The following is a 15,798-nucleotide window of genomic DNA, read 5'->3' on the forward strand; positions in this document are numbered from 1 at the left end:
TGAGCTTTATTTCTATGGTAACCTAACTCTTAGGAAAAAAAAAAAGTTAAAAGTGGATTCCTGTTACACTTACTGTGAGCTACAAGTTTATATACAGAAATAATGGGAGTGTCATATGTAACTTTGTAAAATGTATAGATGGACAGTTTTTATTTTTTTAAGAAGATTTTGTGTTTAAAAATAGACCCATGTACTCCTAGAGAGAAGTACTTAAAAAAATAAATTTAGGAGGAAGGCTTTACAAAGTAATTGAAAGCATCCTCTGGAAGATGGAGTTAGTTATCAAAATTAACCAAAGGTCATGAAATTTTTAAATCTTAACTGCTCTTAATTTAACAAGTCATTGCCAACTTAAATTTAGACTAAAGAAAACTAAAGATCTTAATATCGAGTATTGTTAATAAAATCTGAAGCACCTTGCTTAGTTTGAGGTGTGTTTTAATTCAGAGTACACCTGACTTCATGCCAAACAACATGCTTATAAGAGAGAACCAGGCAGGACATTTTTTAAATCGGGTAACACATACATTTTATCCCCTGTAGGAATATTGGTTTTACTGAAACAATTCTAATAGGTCATGTAGTAGCTGCTCCCCAGGCATCCTGTCCTTATCAACTCTGTGAGCAAGGAGGGAGGCATTCCCTCAAATGCCATTTTCCCATTTTGCAAGCTTTATTCAAAGACTTCTTTGTTATTATGTATTGTCTGATTTTAAATCCAAATGACCTAAGGTGTCAACAATGAAAGGAAATGTTTCAGTGGTACATTTAGTAGGAAAAGAATGTAAGAAGGGAAAACAGAACTGAGTTCTTGACCTATTTTTAGAAAGCAGCTCCTCTTAAAACTTAAGTTTTTTGTTGAGCAGAAGAGAAATTTACAGTCCAGATTCATTGTATTTATAACAGAAAAGTCTGTGATACATCTTGAGTGGTAAAAGGGACTTTGTTCCAGTATTTGCTTCATGATACATACTTCCATCGGAAGAAAGTAAACGGGGTCTTATTCTTACTTTTAATTGTCAACGAGGCGCCATCAGCATCTCAGTGGAGTGTTTGTAAAAGTGCACCGAAGTTGGTACTCGATGGTTTTCAAGCTGTTATTCATTGGCTCTGCTGTCAGTTAGTCCTGTGGAGAAGAAAGTCTGTTCAAAATGTATCCATTTTTAAAATTTAACAGAAAGACGCTTCCATAGGTATTTTTACTAGAGGAAGCGTGTGTTCTTCTAGGAGGAGTTGCTAAAATGCTCATAAACACTTTCAGAGTGTCCCTTTTAGTGATTTATGTGCTCTGAGAGCCTGATATAGCTGAATGAAAGAGGAGATCATTTTAATGATGTGTCAGTGTGGGAATTTCTTGCGTTTGCTGGGGCGGTGATTCTCTTCACTCCTTCTTATCTTGTGTGCCTGATGAAGTGATACTGGTTATGGTTCCCTCATTAGTAGAGTCTCTGTTGACTAGTTAGGACCTTGGGCATGACCCATCACAATGAGCTGAGTTCAGGGTCACAGGTGGGGGGGTCCAGATGCTGAGCAGCCCAGGCAACTGTGGGGCCTGCGGAAAGAGCCCAGCAACCCACGGTTCCGCGCATGTGCTGTGCACACCCTCACCTTCCATCATCGTCACCCTCCCTGCAGTTGGCTTTGTGCATTTCTGTCCTCCAGTCCTGTTTAAGCTGCTTTCCCCGGCGGCCTGCCCTCTCTTCCTAGCCCTCTGCCTCTTAAAATAGTTATAGACCCAGAGGCTCTGACAGAGTAGCTCCTGCTTGCAGTAGATTTATTTTAATGTTTCTCTATTCCTAGAGAATTAGCCTTCTGCTCTGAAGCTTTGAGAGATTTTTCAGGGAAGCAAGAATCTTTTTTGCGGGGGTCCTCTTCATTCACATGAAGTTTTTAATAGGTAACTGGACTGTGCGGTTATATGGGAACTTCCATTATCTAACAGGTTGTCTTTTGGTTTGGAGCTGAATGCAGGTGCACGGTGATCACATCTCTAGAATGTTCTCTTTAAAAAGGAAATTTGGGGGTTCCTGGGTGGCTCAGTCTTTTAAGTGGCTGCCTTCAGCTCGAGTCATGATCCCAGAGTCCTCGGATCAAGCCCTACATCGGGCTCCCTGCTCCATGTGCGGCCTGGTTCTCCCTCTCCACTGCTTGTGCTCTCTCATTCTCTCTCTCTCAAATAAATAAATAAAATCTTAAAAAAAAATAAAAAGGGAAAGGAAATTTTGTAGTAATAGGCTTTGTTATACTGAATTTCAACTCTTTTATCTAAAATGAAAGGAACAGTGCACAGAGGGATGCCTTGAGCTCTGCCTGTCTTGTATACAAATAGATGGTAATAGGATTGGACCCTCTGCTGGAATTCTGATTTCTCCTGGAAATACTGGCACTGCTGTTATTATTTAGCCTGTGTTAAGCACCCCCAGAGCACATACAATGCACAAAGACAGCATAGTTCCTACTTGCAAAGGACTCACATGCTGAAATTAGGCAGTACACAGAGACTGGGCCCCCGACATCACACACTAAGTAAACTGGCAGAAACCAGAATATGAAAGGGAAGAAAAGGAAAACAAAATGGAGTGGGGAGGGTTGGAGGAAGCTTGTGGGGTAGTTTTCAGATTGTCTGGGCTTTTGCCAAACAGGACAAACTACATTGCCCCCCAGGGTGCTCCTTCCCTTTCTCTTCCAACAGCTGGGGAAGTGATGGAGATAGATGAGACTGACCCCAGCAACCAGATCCCCAATGCCAGTTCCCTGTTAGAATTCCCCACAAAAGGGAGGAGATTCACTAGTTTCTCTGCACCTGGAATGCTTATTATGTGGAGGAGGTAAACTTAGTGTCTTATAAAGTCCAATAAATGTAAGAAGCATCTTTCCCAATATAATGGTAATGGTATTTGGATAGAAATCTGAATTTGTGTTCCAGATTTTCTCTCTCCTCCTGAACTGATAAGCACTTGTCAAAACTAGTTCCTTAACCCTGCACTGGGTTAGGATGTTGAGTCACCTGTTGAATTAGAGAAGTGCTTCGAGCTTCTCAGAAGAAAGGCATTATGAAGGTCACCTAAGCATTACTGCAGCTCATAAAGGAGTCAGAAGAACATGAATCAGAAGGGAGCTAGTAAGACAAGCTTCGGGTATTGGAGATTAATAAATAGGAATATACTGTATGAATCTGTGAGTCATTTTCCCCTTTATAGGCAACCTCAGCCAGTCTCTGACTAAGGTTCTGGGTCTAGTTCATGGCTCTACAACTAAGAGACTTGGAGAAGACTCAACAAAGAACCTCACAAAATGGTTAAAGGGTTGAAAAATGATATCTATAATAAGATGTTAGGAAACTTCTATTATTTAGCCTGGAGGGAAAAAAATGACCAGGGGACTCTTGAATTGTTATGGAAGTAAGTATATGCCTCAGAACCAAGGAATGATGACCCACTAGTATCTATTTCCATTGAGAATGTAAGGGTTCAGTCCAGCAAAGTTTAGGTTAGAACCGTGGTCCTCACAGGGCAGTGCTGGTTCTCTCAGCATCAGCACCAGCACCACCTGGGATCTTGTGAGAAATGCACCTTCTCAGGCCTCACCCAAGATCTGTGGATTCAGCAACTGAGGAGATGGGGCCCAGCAATCTCTGTTTTGACAAGCCCCACAAGTGATTCTGATACACACTAATGTGGGACCACTAGATGACATATAAGGCAAGGTTTTAAAAAATGGAGAATTTGAATGCTGGAAAATGTAAGACTTTTTCTGGAAGTCATCTAAAAAATGGGTCTGTATTTGTTTCTGATGTTTTCGATATTCTCTCTGAAGTCTAGAGATAAATGACCCCTCAAAGCCCCTTCTAGCCCTGACTTTGCTCTGGATTTCCTCTGTCACTTAGCGAAGATTAATAATTAACCAGGAAAATTTTGCAATTACTTTTCTGAACTCAGTAGTTAAGACAGTGCCCATTTCAAATGAGAATCAAATGAGAAAATGCGATGGTACTGTTGTATTATCAGATAATATCCCAGTGTTATTCAGTAGACTCCCTGCCCCCCATGGGACTTTTTTACAGCCACCTGAAGGGGAATTTGGGCAGAGGTCAAAACAAGGAACGTTAGCTGGTGATCATTTTGTGTCACAGACTGCTGGCTGGATTGGTCACTTTCTTCATGAAGCCTGTGTCAGAAGATAGGTGGCTATCGGGGAAGTTTGACTGTGCCCCATTTTCCCAACTCTGTCCCTTCTGCAGCAGGAGAACTTTGTCGGTGAGCTGTTGTATCACCTGTGGGAATGCCATTCTTCGTCCCTGCCATGGGGCGTTCCATCTGATGCCCTGGGTGTAGGGGTATGTTAGCAGTTTGGAGGGTCTCTGCTAGTGGTGAAGGATAGTGACCTGTTTCATCTTGACGTTTTTAGATCTGCAGCAGTCAGTGGTACACGTGCTAGACACTTAGTGCAATTGAATGGTTAATTACGGAGTAGAAATGTTAAAGGCCACAGGCGCTCTGCCCTCCCCTGTGTAATAAATTAGCGCGAGTTAGGAAGGTGGCAGTTCTTTCTCTTCCCAATCAAAATAGTTACTCCTCCTCCAAGTCCCTCTACTCTTTGTGTTTTTGCCTGATGGAATTGTCTTGGGTTGAAAACACAAACTACTGAGAGTGTGTCTATTTGTTATACTTTGTATAGCATTCTGTACCATAAAAGCTTTTTGTGGTCACAACAAAGCATTCTTCAAGGACGTGTTTTGCCAGTGCTGCTTAAAAAGTGTCACCCAAGTGGCACAGGGCTGTCTCCAAAGAAGACATGCTCTGTCTTGGCGAGGATACTGTGCGCTCATATTTTAGCACTTAAAAACGGGTTAGGTAGAATGCTTGGCTCTTATGGCTATAGTTAATTACACATTTGCAGAGTATTAAAAGTTCCTTGAAGTGAGAAAAGACAAGTGAGGGCAGCCTGGCTCAAACTCCAGTTTGCCTTGTCATGGGAGACAGAGGGGTAAAGGTGGCAAGTGTATATAGCAATGTTGCCCAATCTGCGGACCGGCCTGTGTTTGAAAACACTGACCTCCCAGACGTGAAGCTGCACGCACTGTCATTTCTCCTTCTGTGTCGATTTACAGAGTGTATGGAATCCTGTGAATCCTGGTTGCGCACTGATAAGATAGCCATATTTCACCAATCCAGAGGGCAGAGAAAGCTGATTCTTAACACCCTGAATTCGTCTGAATATAAAATATTCTCTTTAAAACCGGCGAACTCTCAATAACTATAAATCCAATAGAAAATTCAAAGGTTTGGTCGGTTTGGTTCTTACTGAGAGCAGGCAACAGGCTATTTTCATTTCTATACAAAGAAAAATTAAAGTCATCCCCTTTGGTATTTCAGCCTGGCAAAAATAATTTTGGTTTTAAAATCAAGCTTATATCTAGTCCATATATGTTTCATTAAAAATGAGAGTGGGTTGGAGGGCGCCTGGGTGGCTCAGTCATTAAGCATCTGCCTTTGGCTTAAGTGTCTGCCTTCGGCTCAGGTCATGATCCCAGGGTCCTGGGATCAAGTCCCGCATCAGGTTCCCTGCTCAACGGGAAGACTGCTTCTCCCTCTCCCACTCCCCCTGCTTGTGTTCCCTCTCTCGCTGTCTCTCTCTCTGTCAAATAAATAAATAAAAAATCTTAAAAAAAATAAAAATAAAAAAAATGAGAGTGGCCTGGGCTAAACCTTTTTTATTATAGTTGTTCAGTCCAAAAAAATTAAACTTGAAGAGAAAGGAGGGGGAAAAGCTCCTTTGCTTATTATTAGACTACTGAAGAATTACTGACCTAATGATTCAATAAAACATCCCCAGAAACAACCTAATAAGGTACTAGTTAAATAATTTATGTTGTTGCCACATAATGCAACTCTGTGCAGTGATTTAAATGATGATGTTCCATCTGTAATGAGTGAAACTTGCAGGTTACAAATACATAGGTATAACCATTTTCCAAATGGAAGGCATTTTTTTAATGGCCTAATGGCTTCATTTTCTTTTTTAAAAGGAAGGTACTTATATGTAAATGAAAAAAGAATGCTGTGCACCAAATTAAGCAATGGTTCTCTCAAGGAAGTGAGCTGATGTATGATGTTTTCCCCCCTTCTTTTTGGCTACCTATATGTAAGATTTTTTTTTTCAATGAGCATGTATTATGTAATAATGAAAAACTTTCTTTTCAAAACACAGCTATTATAATTCATTTTGATTTTGACTTTTATATTTTATTTAATTTGGCAGTGGCCTCCCAGTGGCTTACGTAAGTAATGCGTACTCGGGTGGATAAAACTAGTACACCAAAATGTACACAAAACAATGGTTATTTTTCAGTGGTGAGCTAGGAGCATTTTTCCTTGTTTTACTTTCTTGTGTTTTTACCATATTTTTATATGAGTGTGTATTATTTTTATAATGGGAAAATTTGACTTATTTTTAAGGCAGAGACTTGAGACCTTGGTTCTTAGGAAGAGGCCCATACAAACTGATGGGTGGCAGTTATTGACAAAGGGTAATTCTGTGAATTCTGTAGCATAAAAGGTATTCCCCAAGGGTCTGCTTTCACTACTTATGGCTGTGGATGTTCAGTGAACTCTATTATGACCTCAAATTGAATAGGATCTCAGGTTCAGTATTATTATTTAAAGGAAGGGAGCTGGGGAATCCAGCATATTTTTAAGTCATTAAAATAATACTTTGTGTTAGGATTATCCATTTAAATTTTATAAGGGACCATCATTCTTGATCTTAGATATAAAGTAGTGAATGGTGGAACCATATATTGTAGAACTCAAGAGAATATTTTGAGTGACAGTGATGAGGCTTGATGGAAAGAACAAGTCACCTAGCTAGTATTTCCAAAGCACTTCTCTTTGCAGTATCAAAGTGTATCTCACCAGTGTTTATTAAAAGTGATAGCACTTTAAGAGAGTACTGGCTCCCTCAATTATTTCTGCCAAATGCTGCTAGGATGTTCTTCTGGCCTTAATCAGAAGGTTATTTGGGGTAACTATTTGGTACTGGTGGCAGTTGATTTAAGAAAATCGTGAGCAGAAACAGTAGCCCTCCCTTTTAGCCCGTTTTGTGTGGCTAACGTGTGAGAATAAGTACTTTTGATGGTTATTTAAAGGGTCTCTCTTTGAAGTGTCTTCCTAAGTCTGGTCCTAAATGAATAGAATCTGTCACCAGGTTTACTTGGGGACAGAGATTTAGATTGAGACTGTATTGAATCCACCGTCAACAGGACTGATACCCTAAACTGAAACCAGGTGCCTTGAGAAACCACAAGAAATCTAGTAGCATGTATGTACTACCATGTTTTGGCCTAGCCTTTGTTTCACGACCTTTGTTACTCATAGAAGAGTATTTCTTGCGATACTTGGAACTAAGAAAGCTGGTTTTTCAAGTTTCCTTCTTACCACTTTTGATCGTTATAAGGAGTGCCCCTCTTGTCATCCTCTCCTGTATTTCTTTATCATCTTGTGTCTCTCTCTCCTGCAGTTATAAGATAGGAATAATCGTGCCATTCCTCTCTGCACTGTTGGCTCTTCGGGAAAGTAAAGACACATCCCACATGGGTTTATCTTCATTTCTTCTGGGGAGGCGGGGGGAGAAAGAGATGTTGGGGAACGACTTGACCCCAATAGTCAGACACGCAGTGGATTGAGTACTGCTGCCAGTGAGATTTGTGATCCCCACATCGGCATGTCCAACAGCGGCCGGCACAGACGTGTGACATGCCACATGCGTATCAAGGAGGAATAAAATAGGTGCTTACAGCTTGATCGATAGAATGCTTTGCAGGTTGAGTGGCTCAAAGGAAGAAAGAGAACAGCTTTTTTAAAAGTGATAGAACAGATAAAAATATTTCTAGACTATATTCTGAGAGTCTGAGACTCTAGACCAAGTTAGAAAAGGTAGAAAACCTCTCTGGTTGCTGTCAAGAGAAAGGGTGGCTTTTGGAAGAGCAAGAGGAGACTGGATCTCAGCTTAAAGATTTAGAGTGAGTTTATTTTCTTCCTTTTTATTTTTTCATTTGTTCATTCATTTCTTTGTTTTGTTTGTTTTTGCCTTTAAAGATTAAAGCCAAAGTAGGAGGATATGAGTGCACTCAGCATAGTGAGGTGGTTGGGAGTTACAGATGAGCTTATCCGGTATTATAAAGGTTTTAAAAAGAAGTGATTGCTTAAGACTTGAAGTTAAATTGGCAGCTAGAGCAGGAAGAGAGAATTGCTGGGATGTTCTGTCATTTTCCGCCTCAGCCTACTATGCAGAGTTCAGTATCCCTAGGAACCTAGAGGGTAGAGTGTCCAGCCAAGCACCTCTTTCTGTCAGACCTGATTTTTGCCATCTCTCCTTTTGTTTACATTTTTTTGGTTTTTCCTTGATCTTTAAATCACAGTGTCTTCAGGCTCTGCGAGACTTGTCAGTAACAATTAAATAATCCCGAATTTTTATTTGAAGAAAAATGACTTAAAGCTTAATCCAGAAGAAACTTCTGATCAGGGATAGAAACTTGACATTGTCATAAGAACTATTAAGTATTATAATGACACATTTTTTAAAGTTGAATTTTTATTTTACTGCATTCTGAGAGGAAATGACCCTTAATTGGCAATAGTGTAATGGGAAAGATTTGTTTTCTATCTCCTCATTAAATATTAAGTAGTGAACTTCTAAGAACTCAAATGACCTAATTGGATCCAACTATGTGAGAGTAATACAGGTATAGAAGTATCTTTTTTTAAAGGCAAATCATGACCACTTCAACAAAAATTATATATAGTAAAATTTACTTTTTCTGGTGACACTGTAGTTCTGTGAGTTTTTACACACACTCAGGGTTTTGTGACCACCAGCACATACAGGATAAATAATAATTAGAACTCCCCAGAGGTTACCTTTGTGCTGCCCCTTTGCATTCAGACCTTCCTTCCATCCTTTACTCCCTGAACTATGAAAGTAATCTCTAAGTTCCATACGCAACCATGGTAAAGGGTGAAAATCTAACTACTTAAGGGGGCTTATGCACAGCCTTTGACCAGTTAAGTGGCTTATGGGTGATTCTTAGGAAGCCAGACTAAAATGTGAAAACAAGGAGGAAAAAATATGAGCAGGGACATCAACAGCTGTATACTGTGTGGAAAGTAGACTTCACAGAATCGGATCAGCCAAATAAACAAATACCAACAACAAAACCTCTGGGGGCTGGAAATATCAGTAACCAGAGTTGCTACAATACGTTATTTAAAATGTCCAATTTTCAACAAAAAATTATGAGAAAGTAAAGAAATTGGAGACTGTGACAGATACATGGGAGAAATAAACAATTGAGGTGGCCCATCTATTGAACAAAGCAGACAAAGACTTAAAGCAGCTATTATAAATATGTTCAAAGATTAAAAGTAACCATTCTTAAAGAATTAAAGAAAGGTACGGTGGCAGTGAATCATCAGATAGAGACTATCAGATAGAGATAGAAATGATAAAGAACCAAATGCAGATATGATACCAAAAACACAAACAATAGAAGTGAAAATAGATAAAATGGAGTACATCAACATTAAAAGCTTCTGCACAACAAAGGACACAGTCACAGAATGAAAAGGCAACCTTTGGAATGGGAGAAAATATTTATAAATCATTTATCTAATAAGGGGTTAGTATCAGAATATATAAGAACTCTTTCCTACAACTCAACAGCCAAGAGCAATTCAATTTAAAAATGGGCAGAGGACTTGAATAGACATTTCTCCAGAGAAGACATACGGACAGCCAACAAGCCCATGAGAAGATCCTCAACATCACTAATCATTATGGAAATGCAAATTAGAACCACTATGAGCTATCACCTTTGTGGGACTATAAAATGGTGTGGCTGCTGTGCAAAACAGTATAGTAGTTTCTCAAAAAATTAAAAACAGTATTACCACATGACCCAGCAATTCCACTTCTGCACATACACCCAAAAGAACTGAAAGCAGCAGAGACTTGGAGATATATTTGTATACCCATTTAATTTAATTTAATTTGTCTATTTATTTACTTATTTTTAGAGAGGGAGAGAAAGAGGGGGAGGGGCAGCGGAAGAGGATGAGAGAGAATTTTAAGCAGGCTCCACACCCAGCACAGAGCTCCACATGGGTCTCAGTCTCACAACCCTGAGATCATGACCTGAGCCTAAATCAAGAGTTGGATGCTTAACTGACTGAGCCACCCAGGCGCCCCTGTATACCCATTTTAATAGCCTCATTCACAGGAGCCAAAAAGTAGAAGCAGCCCAAATGTCCATCGCTGGATGAGTAAACAAAATGTGGTATAGCCATACAATGCAATATTTTTCAACCTGTAAAAGGAAGGAAATTTTGACACATGCTGCAGCATGGATGAACTTTGAAGACATTATGCCAAGTGAAATAAGGCAGTCACAAAAACACACTGATCTCACTCACATGGATGTACTTAAAGTAGTCAAACTCATAAAGACAGAATGGTGGTTGCCAGGGATTGGGGTGAAGGGGAATGGAAATTACTCTTCAATGGGTACAGACTTTCAGTTTTCTAAGGTGAAAAGAGTTTTGCTGATGGATAGTTGTGATGTTTGTGTAACAATGCAAATGTACTTAATGCTACTGTACACCTAAAAGTAGTTAAATGGTAAATTTTATGTTTATTTTACCACAATTTAAAAAAATTAAGCATGGGAATACTGGAATTGAAAACTATAACAAAATGAAAAACTCACTAGAGGGATCAACAGTAGATTTGGGTTGTCAGAAGAAAGAATCCCCGAACTTGAATAGAGAGCCTTAGAGATAATGCAGTCTGAAGAACAAAAAAGAATGACAAAGAATGCACAGAATCTCAGAAAAATATAGGTCACCATTAAGTGTACCAGACATAGAAGAGAGAGAGAAAGAGGCAGAAAAATATTCAAAGAAATAATGACTTACAACTTCCCAATTTGATGAAAACCACTAAGCTACACATCAAGATGCTTAACAAACTGATTAGGATAAGCATGAAGAGATCCACACCCAGACATGTAGTCAAAATTTTGAAAGACAAAAAGAAGATGTGGAAAGCAGCAAGAGAGAACTGACTCAATTCTAGGGGAACTGGAATAAGATTAATACCTGACTTCTCATGAGAAACAGTGGGGGCCAGATGGTGGTAGAGGCCATGTTAAAGTGCTGATGAGTCCTCTGCCCTGCAAAACTGTCTTTCCAAAGTGAAGGCAAAATAAAAACATTTCCAAGTAAATGAAAACAGAATCCATTGCTAGCAGATCTGCCTTATAAGAAATACTAAAAGAGGTTCACTAGGCTGAAAGGAAGTGACACTAGACAGTAATTGAAATACAAACACACACACACACACACACACACACAAAGAGCTCCAGTAGAGGTAATTAATTAGGTAATGACAAAAGACTGTATAAATACATATTTCTTCTTTATTCTCATAACTGATTTCAAACACCACTAAAGAGCAGCTTATACCCAGTTGCTTTCCAGTTATTATAATAAAGCTCTCTGTGCTCACATCAAGGCATCCTCCCTAGCTCCAAGTTTTCTAAAGGAAACACTGAGCCAAAGGGAACGAGTGACTTGCCCAAGAAAGTTTATCTCAATCATTCATAAGGAGTTAAGTACCAGGAGCACTCTCATAATCAGGAAATAATATTCAAAGAAATCTTAAAAAATTTATCTCTCTAATATTTTTAAACTGCTATTTTCATCATTCTTTGAAGGTGATATCAAGCAAATGCTTATGGTTTCTTAAGTTAGTAAAAACATTTCAATTTCAGTTGTCTCTGAGAGATATGAAGTGCTAGATTTTCACCTGACTTCCTGACCCGATGAACAATTTTTTGGACTTACTGCCTTGTTTAGACTGTTTATACCACTAATTTGGGTGGGATTGAATCAAGTTTGCTGACTTCTGATGAAGCACTTGAACCAACTTTCCTACATTGCAAAGAGGGAAAGTCTCACTGAATCAACTTAATCATTTGCTCCCTCTTGATTTTTTTTGCTGCCAAAGAACTATTGCTTAAGAACCTTTGGAATGAGAACAAGAACTATGGGGCTGTAAGTTGAGCATGGAAAATAGTTAATAATCTCCACCTATCAACTCTCCTATTTATACTAATGTTCTGTTAGTAGAAAGAATATGTAGTAGTATCAGGAATCAATCTTTTATAAGTATCATTCATATTTCTGTTGAGCTTCTACTGTAATCAGAACAAAATTAGCAAATAAACCTGTAAGAACCAAGATATCTATTTACATACACAGTTCCATTTTAAACTGGCTGAAGAGAAAGTATTTTCCTAATATAGCTCTTGGAGCTTAGCCAAACAGTCCAACACTCAGGGCACAGAATCGGAACAAGTGCTCCCAGGTTTGCCATGTGATAGAAATGACGCTAAGTGATTTGCTCATGAAAACGAATCTATTTTTGGTTATGACTGAAGAAAAGAAACTAGACTATCTGAGGGGAATCCATCTGTAGTGCACACAGAAAGGGAAAAATGTTTAGAAGCCATTTCTCTGCTCAAATGGGAATACATATATAAAGGCCAGCTATCCTTGTCCCATGCTTCCAAGCAGTATTGTACCTACAGCACTCCAGCAAGGTGGTCCTAATCCTGAAAAAGAAAAATCTCTATGCAGGTTAATTCCACATTTCTAATGGGAGTGCACTGCAGTGTGCAGTAAGCCGTTCAGTTAGAAATTTTTTCTTCCTCTCCAAGTGCAGTCTTATTACAATGAAAGACTGTTTGCCATATCTCCAAATTTGATCAAGAATGGCCGATATGTATTTCCTTATAGTTGCTTTTTCATGAAATCATCAAATTATAAAATCGAAATAGAAGGAGCAGGGGCACCTGGCTGACTCGGTTGGTAGAGCATGTGACTCTTGATATTGGGGTTGTAGGTTCGAGCCCCACGTTGGGTGTAGAGAGTACTTAAAAATAAAATCTTTAGGGGCGCCCGGGTGGCTCAGTCGGGTAAGTGTCTGACTCTTGATTTTAGCTCAGGTCGTGATCTCAGGGTCGTGAGATTGAGCCCATGGTCAGGCTCTGTGTTCAGTGTGAGTTTGCTTGTCCCTCTCCCTCTGCCCCTTCCCCCCCCCCAAAAAAAAAAAAAAAATCTTTAAAAAAAAAAAAAAACAAAATAAAAACAACAAACTAAAGTTTCTGAAAATAATTGCTCAGTCATTAGATTCCATTTGAACATCTCTAAGGAAATGGCACTTCCATGTCCTGAGGCAGTCTTTCAGTTTTTAAAAACTATTTTTCACTTAGGTACTGTAGAGCCTTCTCCATCTTCTCTTCTTCAGGCCAAATTGTTGTGATTCTTCTCACTTTATCTCCTTTTTATTATTTTTGCTGTTTCTTTCTTTATCCTTTTAAAAACATATTTACTTAATAGATTCATACAGTGCCTTCCCAGAGAGCAAAAGGCTACTGGAAGACATCTAAATAACACACATGCTTTATGAGCCAAAGAGAAACTTAAATGTCAGAATGACAAAAATGCAGGAGGGAGAGTTAATACAGCAGGAATGGGGCCCGGAAAAGAAACAGGGTCCAGAGGGGCTGAGCCCACAGGGTCTGCAGTAGAAACTTTACGTAGAGGACCAAAATGAGTTTGTGCAACGTTCCATAAATTCATGAAGGCCATTGACTGCATTGTTCTAGAAGGGGTCAAGAATTTCCACTCCTCTCCCCACAGCACAGTCCTGTGGTCCACAGTTGCAGGCTCTACCGCCTCTTCTCAGTCCTGTGGTCTCTGGTTGATACAGAATAAGAGGGCTGGACGGGACCTTGAAAATCTCCAAGGATCGTGGCTCTGCAGCATTCTTTGTAACCCATTCTCTTTTTCACCCTTTTCTCCTTCCCTGTTGTGCCTGCCTCCCACTCCCCAAGTAGGAGCTAGTATCACTAGGAAGGCCTGGTGAAGGCCGACCAGGGGCACCACTTACATTGCTCTCCTTTGAGTGCCCCCCGACCCCCCGCCATGCAGTCAGCGGATAGCACCTCTAGGGAATAATCATCTTGCCTCTACTTTCAGTTATGGCAGTCACATCTTCAGGATGACCAAAATTGGACCAGATGCTTCTCAAGTCTTTTCAAACTCTAATGTTCTCTGATTCTCTAATTCTGTGAGCCAAAATAAGGAATAAGAGACTAATTATAGGTTGTTTCTTGAAAGCATTAACCTCAAAACTGTTTCAGTCAGGCTTGCAGAGTACTTGGCACCAGCAGGACATTTTCTTACTCTCTGGGTACAGTTCGGTTCTGATGGCCAGTCCTCAAGAGAAGCATACAAAAGATGAAGGGAGAATTCTAAAGGAGGACCAGGTGTGACTGAGGATGCGCTTTAGAATCCTATAGATGGGAATATGATAGAAGGCTCTGAACTGTGCAGCGACCTTTCCATCCTGTGCTCAGATGCCAGAACAATGGGATGTTCTTGAAAGTGAAAAACAAAGATAAGATCAACAAAAAGTATAGAAGATGTATTTACCTCTTAAGTTGTAGGTCGTAAGCTTGAAGGAAGAATTGTCGGGGAGGCCTGGGCTGAAAACAGACTCATGATAAATTCATTTTGTTTATTGCAAAAACGAAACATATTTTGGTAGACATTCCTAACTTCTCAAAAAAGTGTACATTCCTCGGTAGTGTTTTGAAGGGTTTATCCGATGCTAAAAGTAGTAATTGCTCATGGTAGGAAGTTTTGGGTAATATAAAAAAATGTCAAGAGCACCTAGAGAGAGCCACTCTGAACCTTGGGCATATTTCTTTAGTCTCATTGCTGGTGCATTCTCAAACACAGTCGAGATCATTTGGCACACACCATTTGTATGCTGATTTTTCCCTTAGCAGACTATGTTCCAATGCCGTGAAAAACTCAAGTTACATCATTTTATTTTATTCTATTTTTTATTTATTTGAGAGAGAGAGAGTGCGAGAGAGATAGCACGAGCAGGGGGAGGGGCAGAGGGAGAAGGAGACTCCCCACTGAGCAGGGAGCCCGACACGGGGCTCAATCCCAGGACCCTGGGATCATGACCTGAGCCGAAGGCAGATGCTTAACCCACTGAGCCACCCAGGCGCCCCTCAAGTTACATCATTTTAGTTACTATATAATATTTCTTCTTTAGAAGTCATCAGTGTTTCCTTAGCCTTTCCTCCTGTCTGGGGGATAGTTAAATGGTTTCCTTTTTTTAATGATCGTAATAAATGACATCTTTGTACATCAGTCTTTGTTCCCATTTAAAATTATTTGCTTATTTTCTTGGACTTGTGAGGTTAATGTCAGAAAGCCACCCATACCCTCCCTTGTTCAAGACAGAGCCCTGGGACTGCCATGCATCTGACCCAGCCTGGCACGTTTACAGGCACCATTTCCCATATGAAAAATAAATGCTCCTACTTAGAACTGTTTAAATAACTTCCAGCTGTACTTATGAGAGAGAACATTTCCGAACTGATTTTAGAGTCAGTATTGGAGTAGGTGACACTTTTATTTATAGTTTGCTTATACTCTTATTTTAATTGACCTCCTTGAAGCTTTTGGTATATGAAGTGTCCACAAGTCCAGATTTAAACTGTCTTTAATCTGTGGGCCTCCGTAGGAGTGATTTTCAGCTGAAGTATTTATATTTGCCCTAAACCTGAATGCTAATGAATGGGTTTCCACCTTTTAGATCCTTGAGAAGCGAGGTTGAAGACTTGTCTCCACAGGAACGCCCTGCTTTTCTTTCTCT

General features: G+C 39.7%; 1 protein-coding gene across 5 annotated transcripts in view; it reads left to right on the plus strand.

Moving 5' to 3' along the window:
- Window positions 1-15,798, plus strand: part of SLC20A2 (solute carrier family 20 member 2) — a 104,781-nt gene that overhangs the window by 33,442 nt on the left and 55,541 nt on the right. The gene's annotated exons all lie outside the window — the stretch shown is intronic.

This window comes from Phoca vitulina, unplaced genomic scaffold (genome assembly GCF_004348235.1).
Source record: "Phoca vitulina isolate PV1807 unplaced genomic scaffold, GSC_HSeal_1.0 scaffold15, whole genome shotgun sequence".
In the NCBI taxonomy this organism is placed as follows: Eukaryota; Metazoa; Chordata; class Mammalia; order Carnivora; family Phocidae; genus Phoca; species Phoca vitulina.